The following is a 17,849-nucleotide window of genomic DNA, read 5'->3' as shown; positions in this document are numbered from 1 at the left end:
GTGTACCGTGTGGTGCTCACCCGTATGGCCGGTGACTCGGGGCCTTCTAATGGCTTCCGCTTCACGATGGCGGTGCTGGTCCCACGCGTGTGACCGGGCCTTCGGGCTTCTGGGCCAGGGGACCTGAAATCCCCTGCCTGACGGATTCTGCTGCTGGGTAGAAGTTAGTCCCCACAGCCTCGGACTCCGGGTCCGGTAAAGAATCTTCTTAGTCAGGGCGAGCTCTTTAGCTGCCAGCCCCTGACTCCTTGTGACTCTGCTGCTTCCTATGCTGCTCTTGTCTCTACTCTTCCTGGACTCACTAACCCTGCCTCAGCCCCGGGTTTATACAGGGGAAGTTCTTCCCCTCCCAAGGCTGGGCAGGAGGTGTGGCATGCACAGGATCCCTGACCAAAGGACCTCCCACCTGCTCTCAGACGTAATATCTCTATCACTGTGACAACCAGACCCCTGGGGTGTCACAAATGTTTCTGGAGCACTACACTTCCTGTCTCCTGTGCTTGTCTTATTTCTAATAGTTGCTGGATGCTTTTGAAGCAACAGAACTACTTCTGCATGTCACACTTTCCTGCTGCTGCTCCTGTCTTTGTGCTCAGTGTACATTTACACCTAGGAGAGCTCATTTGCCCAGTGTAAACAGATCACCTGACAAATGAACAAAGCACTCTGTTAGGTGAAATGATTTTTAACCTTGATTTGTAAACAACAGGACATGAGTTTCCTAGAACAATAACAGTCTAGGAGAAGATAACAATTGGAAAACATGTCAATTAACTGCCATCTTTGCCTAGTTTTAACCCATCCTAGGGAAAAAAGGGCAGGAGTCTATATGGAAGACATCATAGTAGCTAGTGTCCTCTCACCAACTCAGAGATAATGTCAAATTAAGAAATAGGCCTGCAAATGGGAAAACTGCTGAAAATATAGGATATAAGTAACATAATAACTTTACATAGTGTTATTCCTCATGTAGATCCACAGGATTGCTTATTCTAAAAAGTTACTTGATAGTACAGTTAGTCTTTAATAGTTTAAAATCCCTTTATTGTGTTCTAGGCAACCAATCACACAATTTCACACAATGTTTTCGAGTGAGAGACTTGCAGCTTCTTTGTGTGTAAATCACTGACTGGTTTATGTGTTTATAAAGTAACATCTGTCTTATAATGTTCCATTTCCTTTGTCCCACTGCCCCACCAGTGGTAAACACCTATTACCATTTTGGGCATTCTCAATTACACGATGGAGTGAAAAATACAGCTATTATAAGTCTGCACATACTCGCACCTCCTCCACCCGGAACCTCAAATAAACGCTTGTAGTCCTCACTGAACATAAAAACATTAATCTACAGCAGCTATACCACTATGTTATAATCAGATTTCTCAGAAACATGGACTCCCCTCATATGTATACAGTCTATACAAGTACGGCTGTCTGCTTGGATCCAGAGATAATTGATACTTACCGGCTGTGGTTTCTGTCTCACAAAACATGCAGAAATAAGAGCTCTACTCATGGAATTTCTTATGAGGAGGATTGACACATTGTATACCAAATAAGGACATCCTTCCAGTTGTCCCAATACCCATACAGAAGATATATTAAAAAAGGCAAACCTATAAATAAAACGCTGTTATATTGGCTGTGTTTGTCTTCTTTTCCCTATTGGTCTTTAGGTGGTCAGTTTTATTTTTGGGTTCATCTGTAGTAAATATGTAATTTGCTTAAAAAGGTTTTTCCAAGATTATTCTTTTTTCTCTGAAGTTGTTTATTTGATAAAATATCAAAAAGGCTAACCTCTCACGCCTCATATTTTTGACTCCATTGTATAGCTGGATCCCTGGTGCTCTGCAAGTCTTATTCTTCAGAAATGATGTGCTACGCTGAAATATGACAACTGTAACAATGACTGGCCATAAAAGGGTAATCAATATATGTGGCACATGAGCACTTTGGCCAGTGATTTGCTAGATGAAATTAAGCATAGCTAACAAATTTCATCAGCCTACACATCAATTCATTATGTAGAAGCATTTGGCATTCATAAGCATAATTCCACATACTTACAACTTACATTAATAAAAACACTTACTACATATACTACTGGACAAAACTATTGGGACACACCTTTTGTACACTCCAATACTGATTATTTGAGGTTCCTAAATAATGGTTTCATCATATCTAAAACTTAAAGGAACTCTTCAATTAGAATTGAAAAATCAGCACACAATTATTACTTGTGTTTCTTACCTATGCGTTATAGGCTTATTGAAAAGTTGAAACATTTAGGAACCACACAAACTCAGCCATCATAGACCACGTAAATTAGCAGAGCAGTGTCACTGAGTGCTGAGGCGTATAGTGCAGAAAAGTCGCCAACTCTTTTCTGACTCAATAACAGCAGAGACCCAAAGCATCAGATGGAGTGATGTAAAGTCACTGGTCTTTGAAGCAGTGGAAACTTTTTCTGTAGAGTGACAATTCACACTTCTCTATAAGGCAGTTGGTTTCACAAGTTTGGGGAGAACGTTGCATTGCACGAACTATAAAGTTTGGAGAAGGTTGTTTTACAGGGTTGATCTAGGTTTGTTTTTTGAGGGAAGGAAAACCCTAATTCTTCAGCATACTAAGACATTTATGACAATTGTATGCTTCCAAATTTATGAGAACAGTTTGAGGAAAGCAATTTTTTCAAGCATAACTGTGTCCCAGTGAGGAGTTTGATATGGAAGAAATTGCCTGACCACTACAGAGCCCTGATTTCAACCCCATTAAACACCTGGGTATGAATTAGAAGAGAGATTCCAAGCCAGCCCCTCTCTTCCATCAGTGTCTGACCTCACAAATGCTTTTCTGGATGAATGAGCATTCCCAAATATTGTAGAAAACCTTCTCAGAAAAGTTGAAGCTATCTATCTATCTATCTATCTATCTATCTATCTATCTATCTATCTATCTATCTATCTATCTATCTATCTAACTAGAATTAAAACTCACATATAGTCACTTTAAACTATGTCTGTATGATTGAACATCAAATGGCAACAAACTTGAAGGGAAATGGTCTTGCTTGTAGACCATTTATTCTGACCTTTTTATGTACACTATTGTGAAAACTTTTGATGAGACGACATCAATGTTTTTGAGAAAATAGTAACTAAATGTCACATGGATCTTTTACATTCGCAGTCATGAATCAGAAAACAATCTTCATAATTTTATTTCCTTCTTTGCAGTATTGCATGACCCTATTCCTGCCTTCCTTACCAATAGTCCATTCAACATGGCAAAAGGAATCCTGATCACCTGATCCAAATTATTGTTATTGTGAACAGTTAAGCAAGTTGAAGGTGAAATGATCTCTAAAAGGCCTAAAGGTAAAGATGACACATTTCCTTTGTATTTCTTGTTTGAGGGATTTTCATCCATTCTTCCTTGGAAAATTCTTCCAGTTCTGTGAGATTCCTGGGTCGTCTTGCATATACTGTTATTTTGAGGTTTAGCCACAGATTTTCAATGATGATCAGATCAGGGGACTGTGAGGGCCATTGTAAAACCTTCAGCTTGCACCTTTGAGGTAGTCTTTTGTGGATTTTGACGTGTGTTTAGGATCATTATCTATTTGTAGAAGCCATCCTCTTTTCAACTTTAGCATTTTTACAGATGGTGTTATGTTTGCATCATGAATTTGTTGAAATTTCATTGAATCCATTCTTTCCTCTACCAGTGAAATATTCCCTGTGCCATTGGCTGCAACACAACCCCGAAGCATGATTGCTCCACCCCCATGCTTAATGGTTGGCGAGATGTTCTTTTCCTGAAATTCTTTGCCCTTTTTTCTCCACACACACCTTTGATCATTGAGGCCAAAAAGTTCTATTTTAACCTCATCAGTTCACAGGACTTGTTTCCAAAATGCACCAGGCTTGTTTAGATGTTCTTTTGCAAACTTCTGACACTGAATTTTATGGTGAGGATGCAGGAGAGGTTTTCTTCTGATGACTCTTCCATGAAGGTCATATTTGTGCATGTGCCTCTAAACAGTAGAACAATGTACCACAACTCCAGAGTCTTCTAAATCTTTCGGAAGGTCTTTTGCAATCAATTGGGGGTTCTGATTTGCCTCTCCATCAATCCTATGAGGAGCTCTCACTGAAATTTTGATTAGTCTTCCAGACCTTATCGTGACCTCCACTGTTCCTGTTTACTGCAATTTCTTAATTACATTTCAAACTGAGGAAAGTGCAACTTGAAATTTTTTTGCTATCTTCTTATGGCCTTCTTCTGCTTTGTGTGCCTCCACCATTTTCAGAGTGGTAGGCAGCTGCTTAGAAGAATCCATGGCTGCTGTTTTTTTGTCACAACGTTAGAGGAGGCTGGGTTTTTACAAAGCTGGGAAATTTGCATCACCTGACCTTTCCTAACAATGATAGTGAACAAGCCATTATCCTAACAGGCTAATTAAGGTCTAAAATCTTGGTCTAAGTTATTTGTTATTTGATCACACAAATTTCCAAGGGTGCCCAAACTTTTGCATTGGCCAATTTCCTTTTTTAGTAATTTTTAAAATGTAAAAATTGGCAATATATATATAAAGATTTTTCTGTATTTTCATGACTTTGAAAATTGTACATTCACACTGAAGGCATCAAAACTATGAATTAACACATGTGGAATTATATACTTAACAAAAAAGTGTGAAACAACTGAAAATATGTCTTATATTCTAGGTTCTTCAAAGTAGCCACCTTTTGCTTTGATGACTGCTTTGCACACTCTTGGCATTCTGTTGATGAGCTTGTTAACCTTGTTTCTTGGCACAAGGTTAAAGGATGCCGGGTTTTTATAAAGTTGGGTTAGTAAGGTCTGAAACCTTGGTCAACGTTATCTCAGGACACAAATCTCCAAGGTTGCCCAAAGTTTTGCATCAGCCCATTTTCCTTTTTGCAATTTTTAAAATGTAAAAAATGACAATAAATATATTTTTTGCTTAAAATTCAAAAGAAAATGTGTCATCTTTATCTTTAGACCTTTTACAGTTCATTTCATCTTCAACTTGCTTAACTGTTCACAATAACAGTAATTTTGACCAGGGGTGCCCAAACTTTTACATACCGCTTTAAGTATTAATGCTTCTAAACACTCTGCATATCACAATATTTTATTTCTTGTAAAAAAATAAAAAAGGATGATCTTTCCTTCAAGGAAGTCTCATTGTATTTGATGCTAATAGTGTGACACAGAAATTGAGTCTGTATTGGGATCTTGTCTTACATTCTTTTGTTGAGTGCTCCTCTTCTAAGATTTAAAATATATAGTATACATACAAACTATACAAAATAACAGTACCATCTGACACACCTGCCCAGCTTAGACGTCATTGTGTTGCTAAGCTACATACTTTGTATCCTTTTAATAATAAATTGGCACGTTTTGGAACTTTTGATAAATGGGTATTGAAGCCAGCACAAGTGATGAAATAGTGCTAGTAAATACAGTGACTTGCTGGTCAAAAGGGCCCAATCACAAGTACTCATACCAACCATGAGAACATAGGAGATTTGAGCTTTTCTTTTCTCTGCAGTCATTGTGTAGAGAAATGTATCTTAGCCTCATTCAAGTTAAATTAGTTTTCTGGGCTTAAGCGCTATTTCTGCAGTCACTCTTTGTAACTGCGGATTGTCGATTCCTGACCATGTGTGTTATGAACACTGTCAGGAATCCCTCCGATTTCCAGATCCAGCAGGCAGTCACTTGACTGGAAATATGAAATTTATATACTGGTGGTCACACGCCAACTAGATTCTCATCCACTTTTCTCAATAGAAACGCATGACAATCTAAATTGGCACGTGACCACTAGTATATAAATTCCATAGTGTCAGGCAAATGACTGCATACTGGATCTGGCAACTGAGGGAAATCCTAATCGTGTGCTTATTTCATATAGTAAGCATTTACCAATCTGGAGTCACGTAGACTGGAGAAATTTAGCTCCGGCCAGGAATACTCCTTTAATGTACTTTGAATAGTAAATCCAGTCAGTAATTAAGCTCTTGGCTACAATCATGAAACTCTATTGCCCCTAAATTTTATTTTACCTGAATTCTACCATTACAGAAATTTGCTGTTGTCTTCTACTGTGTCATAGCTGAACCCTAAGCTGGCCAAGACTTCAGAGCAGCTCTGTCAGCAGCCACATCAGAGTCAGGATAGCAAATATCCTCAAACAGTGTCATATAATCTTTAAGTAGTTGATTTCATACGTGAAAAAAAGATTGGTCTTGCATTAGGATAATGGAATATCTGTGATTATTACATTTATTACACTGCATCAGGTAAATACATTCTAGTCACATTCCTCTATTTGATATTTCTGCTTGAGTGATACAGAAAGATACTGAATTATTGTTTTAGGCTCTATTCTTCTGTTGTATATAAATATTCATATAAAACGATTGCAATATTCCATGCATACTATACTAGTATATACTGTAGCTCGTCCCAGGATGATGTCTGCAATAGAAAATGCATCCACTTAACGGCTGAGAACTTGTCCCAGGACAATGATTACAATCTCAATATATACACACTTGAATAAAATTATTGTTACTCTGTAGTTAAAGTGAGAAAAACCTACAATGGTCACTGAAATAACTTGAAACCAGGCTTGGACTGGCTCACAGGAGAACAGGAGATCCTCTGGTGGGCCCCTGTGCAAGAGTGGGCCACCATGGACTCAAATGAGCAGTACTTGGCACAATATACTTGAATGACTACAAGTATGTACTTACAAAGGCAGCATCTTATTCATTCACTAATCTACCCAGTTCATTGTTATATAAATTTGTGATTGAGGATAATGTCACATTTGCATGTAGCTGAATAGTGGAGCCTTGGAGTTGGTTACTGGTGGGTCCTTGGCACCCCAGTCTGACACTGCTTGAAACTGACCAAAGTAATTTTCAATTTAAATTTACTGAATATGAACTAATGAAAATTAGACATTGCTTTTGAATTGTGTTTCAACAGAAAAATAAAAAAAAAACCTAATGAAAAATGGCTTGGACAAAAATAATGGTACCCCTACAAAAGATTGAAATTACTGTATTTTGATCATAGGAGCATATTAAACTAACGCATGTCTTGCAATTAACATCACAGGTGTCTGATAAATTGTAATCAGTCAATCTGCCAATTTAAAGGGTGAAAAGTAGTCACTGTGCTGTTTGGTATCATGGAGTGTACCACACTGAACAAGGACCAAAGAACGCTAGGGAGAGAGTTGTCTCAGGAGATTAGCAAGAAAACTATAGACAAAATGTTAAAGTTAAAGGCTATAAGACCATCTCAAAACAGTTTGATGTTCCTGTTACTTCAGTTGCATGCATAGGCGGATTATAATGTGGGCAATCTGGTCTACCGCCAGGGGCCCAAGGCTCTGGGGGGGCCCATGAATTGCTCCCATTATAATGCGCTCCCATTATAATTTTTGTCACCGCCGTGCTGGCCGAAGGTTCAGATCATCACCGCTACGGGCCCGCAGCCGCAAGCGGCTTGAATCATGCTATGCCCGCCCTGCCAGTGACACATGATGTCAGGCAGGGCAGGACCCAAATTTCAAAGCAGCCACTCACAGACACGCTGGCTGCATCACACAGCCGCTCCCATCCGGCCGCCGCAGCTGTATATTCACTAGTGTGGGCAGTTTAAATGATGTAGGGACCGCCCTGCCTGACGTCATGTCATCCGTGTGTGTTCAGCGTGAGACAATTTTGTGGACCGTGTATCTGCAAAAAAATGGACATGTCTCTGTGTGGAGCACACGGACACACAGTCCATGGAAACACACAGAGATGTGCACAGACCCATATATTTGAATGGGTCTCTGTGTCAGTGTCTCCGGTACGTGTGGAAACTGTCACCACTCGTAGAGACTTGTTTACATATTAAAGTTGGTCTGTTCAATACTATGACTTAAAGTATATTTTTAGCTGAAGGTAAATTTTAGATTAAAGGGGTTGTCCACTACTTTATATTACCCCCCCAATGTATCCCCCCAGGGCCTCTAAGACTTTTTGTAAATACCTTATGTTGCAGATACTGCCTGTGAGTAGCGCTATCACTGGCCGCTCACAGGCATCACATGACCCCGGCTGCAGCCGGCTCTGACATCCGCTGATGTCACGACAAGTGCTGGCATCAGCCGGGGGTCTTTGTCTTCCTGGCTCCACGGTGGACGCGAGGCTGTGGGCAGGGTTACTCCACTGCGCGCTCTGCCTCTCCCCATTCATTGGGAAAGCACGTGGTGGATGCCCAACGGTAACCCCGCCCACAACCCAGCAGCCACCGCGGGGACCCAGCACTGAGTCATGCCTCACTTGTCGTGACATCAGCGCGGGGTCACGTGATGCCTGTGAGTGGCCACCAATAGCGCCGCTCACAGGCAGAGCCTGCAACATAAGGTATTTACAAAATGTCTTAGGGGCCCCGGAGGGATACATTGGGGGGGTATTATAAAGTAGTGCATAACTTCTTTAATTTATGTTTTTTATGTTATAGTTTCACTCAGCAGCTATTTTTTTCAGAAATAATGTTTCAGGTATATGGTGAACCCTGACCCGTCACGTGGGGTGGTGGGGGGGCCCACACAGTCTCAACTGCCCGGGGCTCTGGCTATCCTTAATCCATCACTGGTTGCATGTATCATTCAGAAGTTTAAGGACTATGCGATTGTAACTAATCTCCCTGTACAGGGCTGCCAGAGGAAAATTGATGACAAATTGAGGAGATGGATGATACGAATGGTAACCAAAGAGCACAGAGCAACTTCCAAAGAGATTAAAGGTGTACTCCAAGGTCAAGGTACATCAGTGTCAGATTGCACCATCCATTGCTGACATGGGCAAAGTGGACTTCATGGAAGATGACCAATGAGGAAACTGTTGAAAGCAAATCATAAAAATGCAAGACTGGAATTTGCTAAAATGCATACTGACAAGCCAAAAATCGGGTTTAAAGGGGTTGTCCAGACTTGGTGTTCAAGTCTGCAGGCAGCACTTAATGTGACTGCAGACTTCTGAATCCTCATAAACGTGCACACTGCGCAAGGTCAGTATTCTCCCGTGTTGGCGCTAGGAGTTGGCGGTCATGTGACCGAAAGTATGCGATTTGCATTATTCCATCCTCAATCCGACTAGATATGTCTGGTCTCGCTCAATTCACTTATATTGAGCAAGTTCGCGAATGTCTAGTCAGCATGTGCCCACCTGCTCTTGATGCTTACACTGGAGAATCCTGACAGTGCACAGTGTGCACACTGAGTATTCACAAATCTGCAAAATCTGCAGTCACATGGGGTCAATACAGACTTAAACCATAAGCCTGGACAACCCCTTTAATGCCACCCATAGTCTGTACATATCTATTAAAGAACAAATTGAAATCATTTTGAAGGGACAAGTAAAAATATCAAAACTAAAATAATGTGGTGAACATCTTATAATTGGGGATGTGATTGTGTCCAGTATTAGACAATCACATTTAAACTCATGTTAAGTAGTAGTCAGTACACAGCTGCCATCATTGAAAGTGATTCTAATTAACCCAATTTAAAGTTTAGCTGTTCTAGTAGCATTTTCCTGACTTTTTCTTAGTTGCATTTTACAAGAAATGCCATGGTCCATAAACAGCTTACAACACAGCAAAAAAACTCTTATTGTTGAAAGCTATCAGTCAAGAGAAGCTTAAATTGTTTCCAAGGCATTAGATGTATCATAAGACACGAAAGTCGGCCACGCACATACGTGCGGTCATACGTACCATAGAACGCATGGAAGATGGCCAACAAGATGTGACTTAAAGGAAATATGTCAGCAGATATTTGCTGTTTAATCTGTGAACAGCATAATGTAGGGGCAAAGACCCTGATTCCAGCAATGTGTCACTTGTGAAGCAGTTTGTTGTAGTTTTAATACAATCAGTGTTTTATCAGCAAGGTTATATAAACAGAGGATTAGGTTTCATGTGCGGGCCAATCATGCTAATCTGTCTTTCCCAGCCCCCACCACTGATTGGCAGCTTGCTGACAATGCACAGTGTACACAGGAAGCTGCCAATCAGTGGTGTAGGTGGGGGCACACAGAGCTCAATATTTTGACCATTGCTACATGCACAACAGACAAAACAGGGGCTCTACACCAAGCAGTCAAGCAATTGATACATTGCTGAAATTAGGGTCTCTGTCCCTACATTGTGCAGCTCTTGGATTACACAGCAAAACCCTGCTGACAGATTATTTTTACATTTGTCACAATGGTGACATTACCCAGAACTGGACCTCCCTCAAAATTTAATGAAAAGACAAGAAGAAAATTTGTCAAGGAGGCTGCCAAAAGGACTACAGCAACAATAAAGGAACTGCAGGAATTTCTGGCAAGTACTGGTTGTGTACTGTATGTGACAAGAATCTCTCATATTCTTCATATGACCGCCCTGTGATTTAAGATGGCAATATATAAGCCTTTTATTACACTAAAACATTCAAGAATGGGTATGTTTTGCCAGGGCCTACATCAAGTCTGCCAAAAGCATGTGCTCCAAAAGGCATGTTTGGCACAAAGCCAACACTGCACATCACCAAATGAACACCATACCCACAGTGAAGCATGGTAGAGACAGCATTATACTTTTGGGATTCTTTTTGTAGCTGGAACTGGGTATTTACACAAGGTGAAGATAATTATGAACAGTTTCAAATATCAGTCAATTTTGCAACAAAACCTTCAGGCCTGTGTTCAAAAGCTGAAAATGAAGAGGAATTTCAACTTTCAGCATGGTAAAAACCCTAAGCATACCTCAAAATTAACAAAACTATTGTGTTGCCACAAAAGGTTAAAGTTTTGGAATGCCAGATCCAGCAAAACCCCAGGCTGGAATATATTTTGAAAATCTGAGGGTGACTTGAAGAGGCTATACACAGGAGATACCCTCCCAATCTGACAAATATTGAGTGCAACTGCAGGGAAGAGTGGGCGAAGATTGCTGGTGGAGAAAATGGCTAGAAGGTTGGAGGAGTGTTTAAACTAGGGATTGGGGGGAGGGTATTCATTTTATAGGTGGGGAAGATAGTGCAGATAGTGACCTGGGCACAAATAAAGAAATTGGGGGTGGGGTTAGAACAGTCAATAAAGTAAGAAGTAATAGAGGTACAGAGAGATACATAGAATGCATGTACACTAATGGCAGAAGCCTCACCAACAAAATGGAGGAATTAGAATTAATTTTGTTGGAAAATAATTATGACATGGTAGGGATATCTGAGACGTGGCTGGACGAGAGCCATGACTGGGCAGTTAATTTACAGGGCTATAGTCTGTTCAGAAATGACCGTACAAACAAGCGAGGGGGGGGGTTTATATGTAAAATTATCCTTAAAACCTGTCTTGCGGGAGGATATATGTGAATCTAATGAAAATGTAGAGTCCCTGTGGGTGGAGATAAGGGGAGGGGGAAAAAATAATAAATTACTGATAGGGGTTTGTTATAAGTCTCCAAAAATAATGGAAGTAGCGGAGAATATCCTCGTAAAGCAAATAGATGAAGCAGCGACTCAAGGAGAAGTCATTATTATGGGGGACTTCAACTACCTTGAAATACATTGGGGGACAGAAACATGTAGTTCAAGCAAGTAGTTGAAGCAAAGGTAATATGTTTTTGACAACTATGAGAGACAATTACCTTTCACAACTGGTTCAGGACCCAACAAGAAGGGGGGCACTGCTAGACCTAATATTAACCAATAGGCCAGACCGCATATCAAATATACGAGTTGGGGGTCACTTGGGTAATAGTGATCACAAAATTATACGTTTTCATGTAACCTTTAATAAGATATGTAGTAGAGGGGTTACAAGGACACTAAACTTCAGGAAGGCTAATTTCCAACAGTTGAGAGATGATCTTAGTGCAATAAACTGGGACGATATCCTGAGACATAAAGCTATACAAAGCAAATGGGAGACATTTAATAGCATCCTGAATAGGAGCTGTGCACAATATATACCCTTTGGGAATAAACATGCTAGAAATAGGAGGAAACCACTATGGCTAAGTAGAGCTGTAAGGGGCGCAATAAGTGACAAAAAGAAAGCATTTAGAGAACTAAAGCAAGTAGGTAGTGATGAGACATTAAATAAATATAGAAAATTAAATAAATTATGTAAAAAACAAATCAAGACAGCAAAGATTGAGGCAGAGAGAATCATTGCCAGAGAAAGTAAAAATAACCCCAAAATATTCTTTAACTACATAAATAGTAAAAAACTAAAAAATGATAGTGTTGGCCCCCTTAAAAATAGTCTGGGTGAAATGGTGGATGAGGATGAGGAAAAAGCCAATATGCTAAATGATTTTTTTTCAACCGTATTTACACGCGAAAATCGTATGACAGAAAACATGATTAGTGATAACAAAAATTCTCCATTAAATGTCACTTGCTTCACCTAGCAGGAAGTACGGCGGCGTCTAAAAATCACTAAAGTTGACAAATTCACGGGCCCGGATGGGATACACCCGCGAGTACTGCAGGAATTAAGTAACGTCATAGATAGACCATTATTTTTAATCTTTAAAGATTCCATAATAACAGGGTCTGTACCACAGGACTGGCGTATAGCAAATGTGGTGCCAATATTCAAAAAGGGGACAAAAACTGAACTTGGAAATTATAGGCCGGTAAGCTTAACCTCTACTGTTGGTAAAATCCTGGAGGGTTTCCTTAGAGATGCTACAATAGAGTATCTGAAGAAGAATAACCTCATGACCCAATATCAACATGGGTTTACGAGCGACCGTTCCTGTCAAACTAATCTGATAAGTTTTTATGAGGAGGCAAGTTCTGGACTTGACCAAGGAAATACAGTGGATGTTGTGTATATGGACTTTTCAAAACGGCTCCACTTCCGTTCAGGCAGGAAATGTTAGGACCCACTACGAGGTTTGCCGTGACGTGGTAGTGGGCTTCATACAGTCTGATCAGAATTTTAAACTAAGAACCTCATGTTCAGTTTTAGATATTTTTGCCGAGAGGCATTAGATCAACGTATGTTTTTGGAGGTGCTGTCCATTCTCTTTTTCAGCTGTTTAAATATTTCCACCAATGCAGCTGAGAGGATTATTTTTGTAGCAAGCTTTCATCTTTATTCTTATCGTTTTTAATAGATTTAAAGTTTTAATCGCCTCTTATTTCATTTTTTGCCCAATTTCTGGTAACCAAAAAAACTAAATTCTGAAGTTTTGAATTTTTTCAATTTACCTATGGAGTTAATTAATTTTGATGGATCAGACTTTTATGGGGACTGCAATAGAAAATATATTTATTTGAATTTCTTTATTTTTTAATGGGGGAAAGAGGTGGTGATTCAATTTTTTTTACATTTTGAAATTTTTTTCATAATTTAAATTATTTTACTATATTATACCTTATCTTTTTGTCTTTTTGACTTGAAACATTGATTGTTTGATTGGCTATACTATACATTGCAATATCACAGTTTCGCAGGAGGACCAAGATTACACTTACAGGGGCCTTCAGCAGACCCCTGTCTGCCATGGTGGTAACCTCTCAATTGCAGGGGACCGATGGGGGCTGGAGAGCGTGGAAGAGGATGTGAAGAGGAATTCTAGATTTCCCAGCATTGTACAACATTTGAGACTGGAGACTGCCACCTATTGCTCAAACAAAACCTACGGAACCAAAAGAAGGGGGAAGTGTTTCAGGAAGGATGGGTCTAAAAGGAGCACTGGGTAAGGTGACTTCTGTGACACAACTCCTGGATTAAAAAAGCCGGAGTGCACAGCTCAGCTCACCAGAGAGGAGAAAGAAGCACACTGTCTGGAAGGGAGGTAGGAAAGGGGGCCTCAGGAGCGAGGGAGTAAACTAACACAATCAACCCCCCCCTCCCCTCCTCTCTGTCTGGGGTCCACTCCGGTACCTTTCTAAGATCTCCTAGCAGTCCTGCAAGTGGCAGAGGTTGGAGTCCAGGGGAGACAGAGGAAAGCACAGGAAAGCCAAGTGTGAGCCATTACTGCATACATTCCTACCAAGACGGCAGGGGGAGAGCGACACACTGCACCTTGAAAAGACAGCAGCCAGTGCTCTCTGGTGCTTGGGGCTGCCTTGTCCCGGGTGGGCTCTGTGGACTGGGGTCGCTCGAATCCTGGGTTTCCTCCCCTCTGAATCTTGGGACCTGAGTTCCTGCCTAAGAGGAACACGACTGCAGAAAAAGGGAGCCAAAATCGCCATCTTGAGAGGCTGGTTCATCTCACAGTACTATCAGAGGGAGAACATATCTTTACTGAAGAAATAAACATTACTATAATCCTCCGCCGCCCTGATCTGCTTAAATCTTTCTAGATTCTTATACTGAGGAACCCCAGACTTTTTGTATGCTGTTCTGCATGATCAATATAAGAGACATTTACATATTATAATATAGGATCACTCTGCCATCTGCTGCTCATCCTACGCAATTACAGCTATTGGAGTTCAATATAGAGACTTATTGTTAGAACTCTCCGCACCAGCAGTTCTGTTTAGAATATTTACCCTTCAACACGTGACCCATCTTATTCTCCATAGAGAGGTGGAGACCTCCTAATTGGAGATGCTTGCGTGACTTACTACATGATTAGGAGGTGATACCTTGCTACTCATGCTCTAAATTACCTCTTCATAATGGGCAAAATGTCAAAAGAGCATGTTAAAAACTCTGAATCCATCTCAGCCTCTCGCAAGTAAGGAGAGCTAGACAAATTTCTAAAAAAAGCCCTTTGCCTCTCAGAAACCCTCTCAAAAAGCCGCCTCCCATTCATCTACACATGCCCCTGCCGCAGAGACAGACTCAGACAGCAGCGTCTCTGACTCGGACTCACATTGCTCTAACCCAGTACCAATCTCCAGATCATTCTTGAAAAAATCTGTTGCACAGGCAGTGCAGCCTCTAATGCAAGAACTATCCGGGCTGAGATCAGACCTCAAACAAGTTGGCCAAAGGGTTGAGTCACTTGAAACTGTCCAGTCAGATCTAGTAGACTTCTCTGAGGCTTTGAAAGAACAAATGTCCGTTCACAAACATCAATTGAACTCGGCCCTACTTGCTATAAGGATCAGGAGAACAGGAGTAGACGCAAAAATCTTAAGATAAAAGGAGTCCCGGATGCTATGCTCCTGATACGCTTAAGAAGGTCTCCAAAGAAATCTTTGCCTCTATTCTAGGACCTGAAAGGGCAGAAGGCATAATCATCGAACGGGTACATAGGGCCTTGAAACCAAAACCTAAAGCCCCAGACCCACCTAGAGACGTAATCTTCGGCCGGCTGAGTTTCGTTGACACCTCGGCTGTACTGTCCAAGATGAGAGAAAATTCCGCTATATTTTATGATAACAACCCGATACAGATCTATCAAGACATTTCCCCCTCTACCCTGGCAAAACGAAGGAAAATTAAACCTCTCCTAGACACCTCACGGGCCAACAAGCTTCTGTAAGGGTGGCTTTTTCCATTTGGCCTTGCTGTACAAAAAGATGGTAAACAAATTTTCATACGGACGCCTGAAGATCTACAAGCTTGATGGAAGACCTTGGGGATCCAGCAAATCGAGGTTCCCTCTTGGATGCCACTAGATGATACCGCTACCTTCCCACAGCTCCAGAGACCTGAAAAATGGTCGGTGCAGGGGAGGGGCTCCCCTTCCAGGGCTGGAGGACAACCATCAAAGTTCCTGCCTCCATGATATCCAAAAATGGGGACTGGTCTCTTATATCCTTTTCATTAACCCATGCTGGATCTACACTCCAACCTTGTGGGCGATTTATGTTTAGCTTGAATGACTGTTCTTACTTGAGTTTTTTGTTACTAATAATCTTTTACAAATAATCCTTTATAATTCTTGAAGGTATCACCTCCTTAATTTCCTTGTCTGCTATACCTTGGGATGCTACCCCCTCGCCCTGCTGCAGAGAAGGTGTATATTATTGATAGTTTAATGTTGTTTAGTTCTAAATGTTTTTTTTATACCTATGCTGTTGGACCTCTTTCCAGATACTTCAATTGGTCAAGACATCTTATGGATGATAGGACCCCCCCTGACACTGTTGTTGTTGCATCTTTTAATGTCAAGGGCCTTAATTCCCCTCCAAAACGCAGCCAGATCCTCCACCTCTTGAATAAGAACCACACTTCTATAGCTTTTATTCAAGAGACTCACTTTAAAGTGGGACGTGCCCCTGACCTCACTAGAACTAAATTTCCTGTCTGGTTCCATAGTTGCAGTGCCTCGACATCTAAAGAGGTTAGTATATCCCTTCACAAAAATTTACCCTTCTCATTTAAGGACCAATTAGCGGATGCAAATGGCAGATATATATTTGTTAAGGGTACTATCGCTAACACTGTAGTCACTATGTGCAACTTGTACGCACCAAACCAAGGTCAATCAGATTGGCTCACTAAGACTCTTGAGACCCTGGACTTCTTTAAAGAAGGCCTCTTAATAGTGGGGGGTGATCTCAATACCCTTTTAAATCCCCTTATAGATGTGTCTACTGGCATTTCCACTCTGTCCCAAAAAACTCTGAGAAGGATTCATCTGGCTTTCAACAAGCTGCATTTAACTGACACATGGAGAATCTTACACCCTTCAACAAAGGATTATACTTTCTTCTCAAACCCACACTCCACTTATCACAGATTAGATTATTTGTTTCTTCAAAGCTCCTATATATCCCTTATTAAAACTTCCTCAATTGGTTCCATAACCTTATCAGATCATGCCCCAGTTTTTTTAGAACTTACTATATCCTCTCTCCCTTGAAAGGAACTGCTGTGGAGATTAAATGAAGCGTTAATGAATTATGAGGAATACATCTCCTGGTTCACTAAATCCGTAGATATGTTTTTCCAAGAAAACGCAGGGTCGGGCCCCTCCATACCGGTGACATGGGAAGCTTATAAAGCTGTTATTGGGGGTGAAATTATTTCTTATAACGCTCACTTAAAAAAATTATGAAACAAAGAAATTTCCTCCGTACTACATCAAATTAACATCATGGAAAGACTCCACAACAGATTGCTAGCAGTTAAAGCTCAAAACGAACTCCTGAACTTAAGAAACAAACTCAAAGATACCCTAAATATTAATTCGGCCAAATTCTATTTGAGATGTAAACAAAAGAACTCCTGAAGTTAAGAAACAAACTCAAAGATACCCTAAATATTAATTCGGCCAAATTCTATTTGAGATGTAAACAAAAGATTTATCTACACAGCAACAAAGGAGGCAAACTAAAGCCCCCGTCTCACATAGCGAGATCGCTAGTGAGATCACTGCTGAGTCACGGTTTTGGTGACGCAACAGCGACCTCACCAGCGATGTCGCTATGTGTGACACTTTGCAGCGATCAGGCCCCTGCTGTGAGGTCGCTGATCGCTGCAAAATGTCCTGGACCATTTTTTGGTCTTTGCCCTCCCGCTGGTCAGCACACATCGCTGTGTGTGACCAGCGGGACCAGCGATCAGGCTGGTAACCATGATAAACAGTGGGTTACTAGGGGCACACGCGCACTTAGTAACCCGCTGTTTATCATGGTTACCACTCTGCTACGGTGAGCGGTAACCTCCCGCTCACCGTAGCAGAGTGGTAACCATGATAAACAGCGGGTTACTAAGTGCGCATGTGCCCCTAGTAACCCGCTGTTTATCATGGTTACCACTCTGCTACAGTGAGCGGTTAACTCCCGCTCACCGTAGCAGAGTGGTAACCATGATAAACAGTGGGTTACT

At 41.0% G+C, this 17,849-nt stretch overlaps 1 protein-coding gene across 4 annotated transcripts in view; it reads left to right on the top strand.

Annotated features, from left to right (window-relative positions):
* The window catches only part of LOC141152948 (uncharacterized), a 236,853-nt gene that overhangs the window by 167,754 nt on the left and 51,250 nt on the right, over positions 1-17,849 (top strand). The window contains exon 3 of one of the 4 annotated variants that reach the window (XM_073637610.1): positions 3,243-3,383. The exons of the other annotated variants lie outside the window; for them this stretch is intronic. The gene's annotated coding sequence lies outside the window, so the exon portion shown is untranslated. The remainder of the gene's footprint in view (positions 1-3,242; positions 3,384-17,849) is intronic. 4 annotated transcript variants of the gene reach the window in all.

This window comes from Phyllobates terribilis, unplaced genomic scaffold, assembly GCF_046119375.1.
Source record: "Phyllobates terribilis strain yellow unplaced genomic scaffold, ASM4611937v1 Scaffold_1__5_contigs__length_1240528914, whole genome shotgun sequence".
Taxonomy (NCBI): Eukaryota; Metazoa; Chordata; class Amphibia; order Anura; family Dendrobatidae; genus Phyllobates; species Phyllobates terribilis.
The sequence above is the reverse complement of the archived record's forward strand: the minus strand, read 5'-3'. Positions and strand labels throughout refer to the sequence as shown.